The following is a 15,795-nucleotide window of genomic DNA, read 5'->3' as shown; positions in this document are numbered from 1 at the left end:
GTGGGTCAGATTAGGGGCCATACCAAGCTCTATGGTAATGAGTCCTAGTGACAGGGGTGGTGTGATGGATTGAATTGTGTCCCTAAAAAATATGTGTTGCATGATGACTGCCCTGACAGGGAATCCCTGATGGAGCAGGAGAACAGTGGGATGCAGACCTCAAATTTTCGTAAAAAGGCCAGACTTAATGGTCTGACTGAGACTAGAAGGACCCCAGAGGTCATGGTCCCCAGACCTTCTGTTAGCCCAAGACTGGAACTCTTCAGACAGGAATTAGACTGGACTATAAGATAGAGTATGATACTGGTGAGGAGTGAGCTTCTTGTATCAAGTAGACACATGAGACTATGTGGGCAGCTCCTGTCTGGAGGAGAGATGAGAAGTCAGAGGGGGACAGAAGCTGGGTGAATGGACACGGGAATACAGGGGGGAGAGAAGGAGTGTGCTGTCTCATTAGGCGGAGAGCAACTAGGAGTATATGTTGTTGTTGTTGTAGTTAGGTGCCATCGAGTCGGTTCCGACTCATAGCAACCCTACGCACAACAGAAGGAAACACTGCCCAGTCCTGAGCCATCCTCACAATCGTTGTTACGGTTGAGCTCATTGTTGCGGCCACTGTGTCAGTCCACCGCATTGAGGGTCTTCCTCTTTTCCGCTGACCCTGTACTCTGCCAAGCGTGATGTCCTTCTCCAGGGACTGATCCCTTCTGACAATATGTCCAAAGTGTGTAAGACGCCATCTCGCCACCCTTGCTTCTAAAGAACATGCTGGTTGTACTTCTTCTAAGACAGGTTTGTTCATTCTTTTGGCAGTCCATCGTATAGTCAATAATCTTCACCAACACTGAAATTCAAAAACGTCAATTCTTCTTTGGCCTTCCTTATTCGTTGTGCCACCTTCACATGCATATGATGTGGTTGAAAATACCATGCCTTGGGTCAGGCACACCTTAGTCTTCAAGATGGCATCTTTGCTCTTCAACACTTTAAAGAGGTCCTTTACAGCAGATTTGCCCAATGCAATGTGTTTCTTGATTTCTTGACTGCTGCTTCCATGGCTGTTGATTGTGGATCCAAGTCAAATGAAATCCTTGACAACTCCAATCTTTTCTCCATTTATCATGATGTTGCTCGTTGGTCCAGTTGTGAGGATTTTTGTTTTCTTTATGTTGAGGTGCAATCCATACTGAAGGCTGTGACCTTTGATCTTCATTAGTAAGTGCTTCAAGTCCTCTTCACTTTCAGCAAGCAAGGTCGTGTCATCTGCATAACGCAGGTTGTTAATGAGTCTTCCTCCAATCCTGACACTTGGGGGAGGAGTATATAACAAGATGTATATAAATTTTTGTATGAGAGATTGACTTATTTGCAAACTTTCACTTAAAGCACAATAAAAATAAAATGTGTTGTAAATCCTAACCTCTGCCTGTGATTATAATCCCATTTGTGAATGGGTGGTGTGTGTTATGTTAATGGAGCAGGATTAGGTTACGTCGATGAGGATTCTTGTTGTTAGGTGCTGTTGAGTCATATCCCACTCAGTTGGATCTGACTCAATAAGGATTAAAAAAAAACCCAAACCCACTTCCATCTAGTCAATTCTGACTCATAGCAATCCCACAGGACAGAGGAGAACTGCCCCATAGAGTTTCCAAGGGGCACCTAGTGGATTCGAACTGCCGGCCTTTTGGTTAGCAGCCGTAGCTCTTAACCACTATGCAACCAGGGTTTCCCATTGAGGGTTAGGCTATGTTTATTATGTTAATGAGCAGGATTATGGCGTATCTTGAACCAATCTCTTTTGAGATATAAAGGAGATTAAACAAGCAAGCAAGAGAAGCAGAGATGGGAGAAGAGAGATGCCAAGGCATGTGAAGATCACCCAGGAGTAGAAGCTGAAAGAGACAAGGACCTTTCTCCAAGTCTACAGAGAGAAAAAGCCTTCCCCTAGAGCTGGCACCCTAAATTTCCAGCATCCTAAACTACGAGCAAATAAATTTCTGTTTGTTAAAGCCACACACTTACGGAATTTCTATTATAGCAGCACTAGGTAACTAAGACAGGTTGTTTGGGATCTTGGACTTCTTGTGGTGGTGGGTAAACACTCAGCAGTAAACACAGATGTGACCGTCATAGGATTAGCCCTGGTGGTCTCTCAGGCAGATGTGGGGGTGAGTCTGAGAGTTGTGAGGAGAGGAGTGGGTCATCAGGAGCATGGGGTTCTCTGCAGGTGTGCACCCACCTCATCAAATCCTAACTCTCCCTGTTGCTCAACCCCATAGAGTTTGGATTCAGAGATGATCCTGTCAGAAAAAGGAGAAAAATAAAAGAACGGAGGGAAAAGTCCAAACTCACATGCTGAGGAAATTCTGAGAGGGGTCTGCCGCTCCCAGACCTGATAAGGTCAAGGTGGGAAGGCTCTTACAACTGACAAGGGGTTGGGGGTCCTTGGGATCGTAAAAATGCCAATAAATTTGCTAGTGGATCACAAGCCCACAAAGTTCAAGATCAGTTTACTCTCTCCTTTGCTCATTCTAAAGACTGTCCAAGGGCAGCAAACTTGTCATTTGAAATAGATTTTTCTTCTTTATGAGTTTGCAGGATTGTTGATTAGTATTTATGAGGGTGTGGAATTTTTTCCTTTAGTCAGCAATAAATAAATAAATAAACCAGAATGTTTAGTGATTTTTTTATTAATTTCTCAAAAACTTGTGAGCACGTCAAGGTTGTTTTTAGTTGCGGTCAAGGCAGCTCCAATTAATGATGACCTTATGTATAACAGAATGAAACGTTGCCCAGTCCTGTGCCATTTTCATGATGATTGGTATGTTTGAGTCCATTGTTTTGGCTATTCTATCAATCCATTCCATTGAGGGTTTCCCTCATTTTTGCTGACCCTCTACTTTACCACACATGATGTCCTTTTCTTGCGATTGGTCTTTCCTGATGACAAAATGCCAGCTGAAGTATCACCATCGTTGCTTCTAAGTAGCATTCTGGTTGTATTTCTTCTAAGATTGATTCGTTAATTTTTTAGTATTCCAAAATAACCTTATTAGAACAGTAAAGAGACCTGTGAACCTGGTCCTCTTATGGTGTGCCCCAGTGGTTCCTATGCTTGTTCTCTGGGCCACCTTCCCTAGCCAGTGTAATCCCACAGTCTCTCTGTTGTGTGAAGTTTTGTGTTGGCCCTTACATCATCCAGTGTTATTCCTGGTACAACCTGAGAGCAACCTTTAGTTATTTTGCCCCGTGCATCTCATCTCTACACACCAAGATGGTATCTCATGGACCCTCAAGTGACCTATTATTTTGAGTCTCTCATGTTGCCTGTCACAATGCTTAGCACAAGGTATTTATTTAGTGAGTATTTGTTGCATAAACACCAAATGAATGAATGAGCTTATTAACATACTGAAAACTTCATATATGGCAAGCATTGTTCTAAGCGCTAGGGAAATGGTTGTGAATAAAAGAAATGACAACTTCTGCCTCAGGGGTCTTATGTTCTAAAGGGAAAGCAATATGTGTTATTGTATGAAGCCACAGTTCCTGGGTAGGTGGCAAAAATTGCACTACGGAAGGATGCAAATTTTAGTGACTGATTATGGAAGCCCGATCATGAGCCAATTGTCTTATATGTGCTATCTAACCTCACCCACGGCTGTCCAGTTGTTGTTGTTGTTATTGTTGTTAGATGCTGTGAAGTCATTCTAACTCATATTGACTCAATGTGACAGAGTAGAACTGCCCATAGAGTTTTCTAGGCTGTAATCTTTATGAGAGCAGATCACCAGGCCATTTTTCCCTTGGAGCGGCTGGTGGGTTTGAACTGTCAACCTTTTGGTTAGCAGCTGAGCACTTAACTGTTGCACCACCAGGGCTCCTTGACTGTCTAGTAGGTAGTATTTATCCTTGTTTTTGAGATATAAAAACCGAGGCTCAAAATGGATGAGTGAGTTTACCAAGATAATGGTGTTAATCTGACAGAGAACATCTCTCTGACTTCAGGGCCTGTACTCCTAACCACTACACTGCATTGTCTCTCATTCTTATTGGATACTAGTAGGTGAATTTATGGAAGAGTAGGTACACTGATGAAGTTTGGTGTTCTGGACTCTTCATTCTGTCACTCTAACTTGGTCATGAACTAACATGATAGCAGATGCCTCACTTAAAGCCAGTGTATACTCTGTAGCTGCTTGATAGTCTCTAGCTATCTAGCTCCTTGGCTTCATTTCTATTTGACTATTGAGTATACCCAGAGGCTGGGCAATCTACTTCTGAAAAATCAGCCATTGACAACCCTATGGAGCCCAGTTCTACTGTGACACGCATGGGGTTACCACGAGTCTGAATCGACTCAATGACAGCTAGTTTTGTTTTGTTTTGTTTTTACGGATGCAATGCCAGGACTCTATAACTGGGGGCTGTTTAACATCCTTATAAAATGCCATTTTCCATCATATGAGTAAGGAAAGGAATGAAGAAAGTCAGCAATCTACAAAATCCCTACAAGTCAGTGACAATACCCTCATAAACCTGATGTTTTGAATCCCGGGCAACACTCCTGTGTTATTCTTTAAAAAGTAAATTTCCCCCCCCCAAAAAAAAAAAAAAAAACCTTAGCAATAAATGCAAAAAAAGATCATATTTCTTTATAAATACGAGCACAGAAAGATTGTTTTTGTGATGGAGAAGTAGGAAAGAGAGGCCCTGCACAAAGGAGAGCCTTATTTATTTTTAAAAAGGCAGAAAAGGAAATTGTGGAGCCAAAGAGAGCTGTGAGGCCTCGGCCCCCTGGAACCAAACTGTGTATGCGAGTAGTGGTTACTTCCACACGGGTTTTGGGTTACACTCTGCCTCATTCTCCAGTGCCAGGACACAGTGAATGGTGGGGCCACCAAGAGGCACCCAGGAAGCTCCCTGTTTAGAATTCTTCATGAGGTAGTTCCACAAGACCTGATGCCTCCCAGAATGTGCCCCAGAAGTATGCCATCTGGGAAGCACCCGCTACAAGCAGAGCTTCAAACTGGATCATTCAGGTTTGAACCCCTGCTGAGAATTTGCATTCCATTCCAGATATACTGAATCAGAATCTACATTTTAACAAGATCCCCAAGTGATTCTTATGTATAATAAATTTTGAGAACCACTGCTCAACTAGCAGTATTAGCATTGCCTGGGAACTTGTTAGAAATGCAAATTCTCAGCAGGGGTTCCAACCGGAATGAACCAGTTTGAAGCCCTGACAACAAAGTACCCATAAGCCTGCTGTTCTCCTGAGAGTGAGCCTTTGCATCCCACCTTTCAGTCATCCCGAATCAAGCGTTTTCCATTGTGCCTGGGGAAAACTGCACCATTGTGGCCTAGGGCCTGGCATGCTGACAGTGGGAACCCTAAGGTATGGTGGGGTGGCTCCAGGACCTCAAGTTCTATCCACTCTGGGGAGGGTAGTGAGCCCCAACACGTTGTCTCTCTTTAACCAGCTCAGAGGACGCTTGCCCTGGTTGCCACATGCAGAGGACATTAGGAAAAGGGGAGGTTTTAAAACACTGAGTTTCCCACTGGAAGCTAAAACAAGAAATAAAGCAGCAGGGGTTTGCTCCACTTGGTTGACTTAGAGCAGCTGCTGACCAGTGACTGTAGCCCTGAGCACAGAGAAAGCAGAACTTTGCCCTGGGTAGGCGCTGCTTCCATCCAAACCAAACTTCCCCTCAATGACTTCATTGAAAGCTGGTTTACATCATGAAAAGAAACTCCATTTATTTATTTGTAATAACTTCAGGATTTTATGGACCCACAAGAGGATGTAATTTAAGAAAACATTAGCAAGCTATTCCAACTACTAAGGTTTCGAAACTTGCTCTGCCAAATAATCATCAATGGAAATATTTCAATATTAAAAATGAAAAGCTGCAGCAAAACTCCTTTTGAGCAGGGCTTTGGAGGTGGAGTGGTTTTGAACTGTGTGTTTCTGCTCACAACATCCTGGGGCCTGAGGAAAACGCAACTGGACTTCCAGGAACCCATGATGAACAACACATGACCTAATAGAAGTCGGGCCATTGAATGCCTCCCTCGTGGGGCATTAGCCCTATAAATAACCAAGAAAGTACATGGGGCCGGTCCTCTCTCTGGAGCCTCACTTTGAACATAGTGTTGGAGGGAATTACATGGTGTTTTTATGAGAGTTATTAAGATAGAATCATCAAAAGATTACCAGGAAAGGGGTGAGCTAAGAATGGCCCCTCACTGTGAAAATATGATATTTTCCATGGTCCCATTCTGTTAGCAATTGTATGTTAGTGATGCTTTTATTTTCTTAACAAACCTATGTCATAAGCCTTAGAAATCTTTTTGAACCATGTTCAACCCTCGCCTTCCATTGGAAGCATGCAGAATCCCATGGTGGGAGAAGCAAATACCCCACTCACTGAGACCTCATATTCTTTCTCCAGGTGCTCATATGATCCTGCCCATCTCACTGGGATTATACATTTAGGTATCTCTCTCCCACCCCACCCCACTAGGCTGACCGTCTTGAGGACACAATGAAATTTTCATCTATATAGCCCCAGATCTTCACTGGTACTCAACTGTTGAGTGAGTTTATGAAGGATCTACTCTACTGACTAGTACATAAAGCACAGAGGGCCTGAGGGATGTGGCAAAATTTACAAAAATGACTAGGTTACTCTTAAGCAGTTCAGATCTTATGGAATAGAGAGTCGTCACTTCAGAGGACAATTCAAGACCTTGAGAACACAGCTAACATTTAAACATCAATTTATAGGTCATAAGATGCATTCGAGGATTCCCTGGGTGGCACAAACAGTTACATTCAAGGATTCCCTGGGTGGCACAAACAGTTAACACATTTAGCGGCTAAACAAAAGGTTGGCGTTTTAAGTCCACCCTGCGATGCCTCAGAAAAAAGTCCTGGCAATCTACTTCCAAAAAATCAGCCTCTGAAAACCCTACAGAGCACAGTTCTGCTCTGACACACATGGGGTCGCCAGAAGTTGGAATCAATTCAACAGCAGCTGGTTTGGTTTTTTGGTTTTATTGAAGTGTAATTCACAGTATAAAGTTCATCCTTCAAAAGTGTATAATTCAGTGGTTTTAGTATATTCACAAAGTTGTGTAGTTATCATCACTAATTCCAGAATATTTTTATCTCCCCAAAAAGAAAGTCCATGCCCATTAGAGTCACTCTCCATTCCACCTTCTCCCAGCCCCTTATAACCACTGATCTACTTTCTGTCTCTATGGATTCGCTTACTCTGAACATTTTGTATAAAAGGAATCATGCAATATGTGGTCCTTTGTAACTGGCATCTTTCACTCAGCATAGTGTTCTCAAAGTTCATTCACACTGTAGCACGTATCAGAACTTTTAGTAGTGGAACAACACTCCATTGCACAGACATACCACATTTTGCTTATGTATTCACCAGTGGATAGACAGGGACAATGGAGAAGCTCCATAACAACAGTTAGAATAAGGCCAGGGGCTGATTGCAAAACAGACCATCAATTACTCATGTGCACGATGAAATTGAAGAAAATTAAAACAAGTCCATGAGAGCCAAAATGTGACCTTGAGTATATCACTTGAGTTGACAGACCATCTCAAGAATAGATTTGACACACTGCATGTTAGTGACCAAACACAGACAAGCTATGGGATGACATCAAGGACATCATGCACAAAGAAAAATGTCATTTAAAAGACAGGGGAAAAAAAAGACCAAAATGGATGTCAGAAGAGACTCTGAGACTTGCTCTTGAATGTGGAGTAGCTAAATTGGATGGAAAAAAGTTGAAGTAGAAGAGCTGAAGAGAAGATTTCAAAGGGTGGCTTGAGAAGACAAAGTATTATAATGAAACGTGCATAGACCTGGAGTTAGAAAACCGAAGGGAAGAACATGCTTGGCATTTCTTTAGCTGAAAAAAACAAAGAAAAATTCAAGCCTCAACTTGCAATATTGAAGGATTGGTTGACGTTCAACCATTTCAGAAGGTAACATATGATCAAGAACCAATGGTCCTGAAGGCAGAAGTCCAAGCTGCACTGAAGGCTTTGGCAAAAAACAAGGTTCCAGGAATTGTTCGCTACGGATTAGTAAATAAGCACATGTAAGCCAGTGCCTTCCTTATTGGGTAATTCACCCCTGCCCACAGCTATACTTTTCTTTCTAAGCACTGCTTCCGCTGTGCCTCAAGAGTTTTAATATATTGTGTTTTTATTTTAATTCATCTCAAAGTACTTTTTAATTTTTCCATGTGATTTCTTCTTTGATCCATTAATTATTTATAAATGTGCAGTTTAATTTCCACACACTTGTGAATTTCCCCATGTTTTTCTCATCGATTTCTAATTAAACTCCATTGTGGTTGGAGAACATACTTGGTATGATTTCAATTCTTTTACATTTATTAAGGCTTTTTTATGATTTAACATATGGCATATTCCTGGTGTGTGTGTGTGTGTATACATATATACACACACACATATGGTATATCCAGCACTGCATCCGTTTGTTGAAACAAGTCAACTGCTACTCCGTCAGTTCCTGAAGCCTTGTTTTATCGCCAATGCCTTGAGCGTAATTTGGACCTCTTGTTTTACTACCATCAATTCTTGATCATATGCTACCTCCCGAAATGGTTGAACACCAGCCAATTCTTTTTGGTACAGTGACTCTTCTTTTGATGCTTCTTACGTTGTTTAAAATTTTGCCCATAGAATCCTTCAGTATTGCAACCAGAGGCTTAAATTTTTTCTGCAGTTCTTGCAGCTTGAGAAATGCTGAGCATGTTCTTCCCTACTGCTTTTCTATCTCCAGGTCTCTGCACATTTCGTTGTAATACTTTGTCTTCTCAAGCTGCCCTTTGAAATCTTCTCCTCAGCTCTTTTACTTCATTTCTTCCTTTCACTTTAGCTACCCTATGTTAAAGAGCAAGTTTAAGAGTCTCTTCTGATGTCCGCTTTGGTCTTTTCTTTCTTTCCTGTCTTTTTAATGACCTCTTGCTTTCTTTACATGTGATGTCGTTCCACAACTCATCTGGTCTTCGGTCATTAGTGTCAGATCTGTTCTTGAGACAGTCTCTAAATTCAGGTAGGATAGACTCAAGGTCATACTTTGACTCTCATGGACTTGTCCTAATTTTCTTCAACTTCAACTTGAAGGTCCATGTGAGCAATTGATAGTCTATTCCGAAGTTGGCCCCTGACCTTGTTCTGATTGATATCAGCCGTTCCATTGTCTCTTTCCACAGATGTAATTGATTTGATTCCTGTGTATTCCACGTGGCGAAATCCATGTGTATAGTTGCCATTTATAGTTTATATTGTTCAAAAAAGTATTTGCAATGAAGTCATTGGTCTTGCAAAATGCTATCATGCCACTTCTGGAATGGTTTTCTATCATCAAGACCATATTTTCCAACTACCAATCTTTCTTCTTTGTTTCCAACTTTAGCCTTCCAATCTCCAGTAGTTATCAATGCATCTTGAATGCATGTTTGATCAATTTCAGACTGCAGAAGTTGGTAAAAATATTCAGTTTCTTCATCTTTGGCCTCAGTGGTTGGTGCATAAATTTGAATAATAGTCATACTAACTGGCCTTCCATGTAAACTCCATGTAGGCGTACGGATATTATTCTATCACTGACAGCTTTGTACTTCAGGATGGATCTTCAAATGTTCTGTCTGACAAAGAATGAGATGCCGATATTCTTCAATTTGTCATTCCTGGCACAGCAGACCATATGGTTATCCAGTCCAAAATGGATAACCATCTATTTCAGCTTGCTAAGCCTAGGATATCGATGTTTATGCATTTCATTTTTGATGACTTCTAATTTTCCGAGACTCATACTTCATACATTCCATGTTCTGATTATTAATGGATGTTTGCAGCTTTTTCTTTTCATTTTGAGTCATGTCATATGAGCAAATGAAGTCCTGAAACTTGATTCCATCCATGTCATTAAGGTTGACTCTACTTTGAGGAGGCAGCTCTTCCCCAGTCATATTTTGTGTGCCTTTCAACCTGAGAGGCTTATCTTCTGCACTATATCAGACAATGTTCCGCTGCTATTCAGCAGAACTAACAGACATGTGTAATATCTGATTATAGGGGTGGTAATATGTGTGCATATGTGTCATGGACTGAATTGTTTTCCCCAAAAATGTGTCAGCTTGGCTAAGCCATGATTCCCAGTATTGTGATTGTACACCATTTTGTTACCTGATGTGATTTTCTTCTGTTGTAAATCCTACCTCTGTGATGTTAATGAGGCAGGATTAGAGGCAGTTATGTTAATGAGACAGGACTCAATCTACATAACCTTGTGTTTTAAGCCAATCTCTTTTGAGATATAAAAGAAAGACGCAAGCAGAGACATGGGGACCTCATACTACCAAGAAAGAAGCACCAGGAGCACAGTTCATCATTTCAGTCTGGGGTCCCTGCACTGAGAAGTTCCTTGATCAGGGGAAGATTGATGACAAGGACCTTTCCCCAAGCTGAAGGAGAAAGCAGCCTTTCCCTGGAGCTGGTGCCTTGAATTCGGACTTCTAGCCTCCTAGACTGTGAGAGAATAAACTTCCGTTCGTTAAAGCCATCCACTTGTGGTATTTCTGTTATAGCAGCACCAGGTAACTAAGACAATATGTTTGTACAAGGAAAAAAAGATAATTTTTACTGTATGTAAATTAAACCCTAATTTAAAAATAAATGAATAAAGGTAAATGTTATATAGAAATAAATAAAAAGAAGAAGCTCTACTGCCCTCTGCAAACAGGAAATCTTGAACGCCAAGGTCCTGGCCGTTTTCTAGGAAGCTCCTCCCTGCAGGGAGCTGCTTGGCTTTGACCATCAATCTTTCCTTCATTTAACTGAAGACCCATAGACGCCCAGACATCCAGGTTAAAAGGAACCTCAGGACTGGTCCAGTTTAACCCATGGCTCTGTGCTAAAATAACTCTATTCCAAGAATATTTTAACACTAACAATTCCAACCTCTAGTTTGGGCTGGAGGTAAGAACCCCAGAGAAGGCTGCAGGAGCTATGAGCTGTTGAGTGATACTCTAGCATTATTATCCTTCTGTGGAAACTTTGTCACCACATCATAATTCAGGTTGTATCGATAGGTGAAGCTACTGTAAGCTGTTATTACTCCCTCAATGGCTGGTCACTTTGATTAAACTATAGGCATAACATAAGGCAAAAAGAACAGGCCAGAGGCATCATTTTTTAAAATTTTTTATTGTGCTTTAAGTGAAAGTTTACAAATCAAGACAGTCTCTCGTACAAAAATTTATATACACCTTGCTATATACTCCTAATTGCTCTCCCCATAATGAGAGAGCCCAATCCTTCCCTCCTCTCTCTCTTTTCATGTCCATTCTGCCAGCTTCTGACCCCCTCTGCCCTCTCATCTCCCCTCCAGGTAGGAGATGCCAATATAGTCTCAAGTGTCTCCTTGATCCAAGAAGCTCGTTCTTCACCAGCATCTTTTACTATCCCGTTAACCAGTCCTATCCCTGTCTGAAGAGCTGGCTTTGGGAATGGTCCTGTCCTGGGCTAATAGAAGGTCTGGGGGCCATGACCACCGGGGTCCTTGTAGTCTCTCAGACCATTATGTCTGGTCTTTTTACTACAATTTGGGGTCTGCATCCCACTGCTGTCCTGCCCACTCAGGGGTTCTCTGTTATGTTCCCTGTCAAGGCAGTCATCTGTTGTAGCCGGGCACCATCTGGTTCTTCTGGTCTCAGGCTGATGTAGTCTCTGGTTTATGTGGCCCTTTCTGTCTCCTGGGCTCATTATTACCTTGTGTCTTTCATTCTTCTTTGATCCAAGTGGGTTGAGACCAATTGATGCATCTTAGATGGCTGCTTGCTAGCATTTAAGACCCCAGGTGCCACTCTCCAAAGTTGGATACAGAATCTTAATAGATTTCATTATGCCAATTGACTTAGATGTCCCTGAAATCATGGTCCCCACACCCCCGCCACTGCTACGCTGGCCTTCGAAGCATTCAATTTATTCAGGAAACTTCATTGCTTTTAGTTTAGACCAGTTGTGCTAACCTCTCCTGTATTGTGTGTTGTCTTTCTCTTCACCTAAAGTAGTTCTTATCTACTACCTTAGTGAGTACCCCTCTCCTTCTCTCCCTCCCTCCCCTCTCTCATAACCATCAAAAAATATTTTCTTCTCTGTTTAAACTATTTCTCCAGTTCTTATAATAGTGGTCTTATACAATATTTGTCCTTTTGCGACTGACTAATTTCACTCAGCATAATGCCTTCCAGGTTCCTCCATGTTATGAAATGTTTCACAGATTCCTCACTGTTCTTTATTGATGCGTAGTATTCCATTGTGTGAATATACCATAATTTATTTATCCATTCATCCGTCGATGGGCATCTTGGTTGCTTCCATCTTTTTGGTATTCTAAACAGTGCTGCAAGGAACATGGGTGTGCATATATCTGTTCATGTAAAGGCTCCTGTTTCTCTAGGATATAGTCCAAGGAGTGGGATTGCTGGATCATATGGTAGTTCTATTTCTAGCTTTTTAAGGAAGCGCCAGATCGATTTCCAAAGTGGTTGTATCATTGTACGTTCCCATCGGCAGTGTATAAGTGTTCCAGCCTCTTCACAACCTCTCCAACATTTATTATTTTGTGTTTTTTGGATTAATGCCAGCCTTGTTGGAGTGAGATGGAATCTCATTGTAGTTTTGATTTGCATTTCTCTATAGGGTCGCTATGAGTCAGAACCGATTTGACAGCAGTGGGCTTGGGCTTGGAATGGCTAATGATCACGAGCATTTCCTCATGTATCTGTTAGCTACCTGAATGTCTTCTTTAGTGAAGTCTCTGTTCATATTCTTTGCCCATTTTTTAATTGAGTTATTTGTCTTTTTGTAGTTGAGTTTTTGCAGTATGATGTAGATTTTAGAGATCAGGTGCTGGTTGGAAATGTCATAGCTAAAAACTTTTTCCCAGTCTGTAGGTAATCTTTTTACTCTTTTGGTGAAGTCTTTGGATGAGCATAGGTGTTTGATTTTTAGGAGCTCCCAGTTATCTAGTTTCCGTTCTGCATTGTTAGTAACATTTTGTATGCTGTTTATGCCACGTATTAGGGCTCCTAATGTTGTCCCTATTTTTTCTTCCATAATCTTTATTGTTTTAGATTTTATATTTAGGTCTTTGATCCATTTTGAGTTAGGTTTTTAGCATGGTGTGAGGTATGGGTCTTGCTTCATTTTTTTGCAGATGGATATCCAGTTTTGCCAGCACCATTTTCCCCATTTAACTGATTTGGGGCCTTTGTCAAATATCAGCTGCTCATATGTGGATGGACTTATGTCTTGATTCTCAATTCGGTTCCATTGGTCTATGTATCTGTTGTTGTACCAGTTCCAGGCTGTTTTGACTACTGTGGCGGTATAATAGGTTCTAAAATCAGGTAGAGCGAGGCCTCCCACTTTGTTCTTTTTCAGTAATGCTTTTTTTTTTTTTTTACTTATCTGGGGCCTCTTTCCCTTCCGTATGAAGTTGGTGATTTGTTTTCCATCTCATTAAAAAATATCGTTGCAATGTGGATTGGAATTGCATTGTATCTGTAGATGGCTTTTGGTAGAATAGACATTTTCCTATCCATGAGCAAGGTATGTTTTTCCACTTATGTGGGTTTCTTTCGGTTTCTTGCAGAAATGTTTTGTAGTTTTTCTTGTATAAGTCTTTTACATCTTTGGTAAGATTTATTCCTAAATATTTTATCTTCATGGGGGCTACTGTAAATGGTATTGATTTAGTGATTTCCTCTTCAATGTTCTTTTTGTTGGTGTAGAGGAATCCAACTGATTTGTTTATCTTGTATCCCTATACTCTGCTGAACTCTTCTATTAGTTTCAGCAGTTTTCTTGAGGATTCCTTAGGGTTTTCTGTGTATAAGATCATGTCTTCTGCAAAGAGATAATTTTACTTCTTCCTTGCCGATCTGGGTGCCCTTTATTTCTTTATCTAGCCTAATTGCTCTGGCTAGGACCTCCAGCACAATGTTGAATAAGAGTGGTGGTAAAGGGCATCCTTGTCTGGTTTCTGTTCACAAGGGGAATGTTTTCAGGCTCTCTCCACTTAGGATGATGTTGGCTGTTGGCTTTGTATTAATGCCCTTTATTATGTTGAGGAATTTTCCTTCTATTCCTATTTTGCTGAGAGTGTTTACCAAGAATGAGTTTCGAACTTTGTCCAATGCCTTTTCTGCATCAATTGATAAAATCATGTGATTCTTGTCTTTTGTTTAATTTATGTGATAAACCAAAAAAGACAAAAACAAAAAACCCATTGCTGTCGAGTAAATTTCAACTGATAGCGACCCTATAGCACAAAGTAGAACTGCCCCATACGCTTTCCAAGGACAGCCTGGTGGATTGGAACTGCCAACCTTTGGGTTACCAGCCATAGCTCTTAACCATTATGCTACCAGGGTCTCTGTTTATATGATTAAAAAAAAAACACCAAACCCACTGCTGTTGAACCGATTCCAACTCATGGAGACCTTATAGGACAGAGTAGAACTGCCCCATGAGGTTTCCAAGGAGCATCTGGCGGATTTGAACTGCCGACGTCTTGGTTAGCAGCCGTAGCAATTAACCACTACGCCACCAGGGTTTCCATTTATGTGATATTAAAAAAAAAATAGTGCTATCGATTTATATGATATGATATTTATAGAGTACGTTAATTGTTTTTTCTAATGTTAAACCATCCCTGCATACATGGTATGAATCCCACTTGGTCATGGTGAATTATATTCTTGATATGTTGTTGAATTCTATTGGTTAGAATTTTGTTCAGGATTTTTGCATCTAAGTTCATGAGGGATATAGGTCTGTGCTTTTCTTTTTCTGTGGTGTCTTTACCTGGTTCTGGTATCAGGGCTATGCTGGCTTCATAGAATGAGTTTGGGAGTATTCAGTCCTTTTCTATGCTCTGAAATACCTTTAGTAGTAGTGGTGTTAACTCTTCTCTGAAAGTTTCGTAGAACTCTGCACTGAAGCCAGCTGGGCCAGGGCTTTTTTTTGCTGGGAGTTTTTTGATTACCTTTTCAATCTCTTCTTTTGTTATGGGTCTATTTAGTTGTTCTACCTCTGTTTGTGTTAGTTTAGGTAGGTAGTGTGTTTCTAGAAATTCGTCCATTTCTTCTAGGTTTTCAAATTTGTTAGAATACAATTTTTCATAGTAATTTGATATGATTCTTTTAATTTCAATTGGGTCTGTTATAATATTGCCCATCTCATTTCTTATTCGGGTTATTTGCTACCTCTCTTGTTTTTCTGTTGTCAGTTTGGCCAGTGGTTTATCAATTTTGTTTACTTTTTCAAAGAACCAACTTTTGGCCTTGTTAACTCTTCGAAGTGTTTTCCTGTTTTCTATTTCATTTAGTTCTGCTCTAATTTTTATTATTTGTTTTCTTCTGGTGACTGAGGGTTTCTTTTGTTTCTCCCTTTCTATTTGTGCAAGTTTTAGGGAAAATTCTTTGATTTTGGCCCTTTCTTCTTTTTGTATGTGTGCATTTATTGATATAAATTGTCCTCTGAGCACTGCTTTTGCTGTCTCCAAAGGTTCTGATAGGAAGTGTTTTCATTCTCATTGTATCCTATGAATTTTTTTTATTCCATCCTTAATGTCTTCTATAATCCAGCCTTTTTTGAGCAGGGTATTGTTGAGTTTCCAAGTGTTTGATTTCTTTTCTCTGCCTTTTCTGTTA

Source organism: Loxodonta africana, chromosome 2 (genome assembly GCF_030014295.1).
Source record: "Loxodonta africana isolate mLoxAfr1 chromosome 2, mLoxAfr1.hap2, whole genome shotgun sequence".
NCBI lineage: Eukaryota > Metazoa > Chordata > Mammalia > Proboscidea > Elephantidae > Loxodonta > Loxodonta africana.
This window is presented reverse-complemented; position numbering follows the sequence as displayed.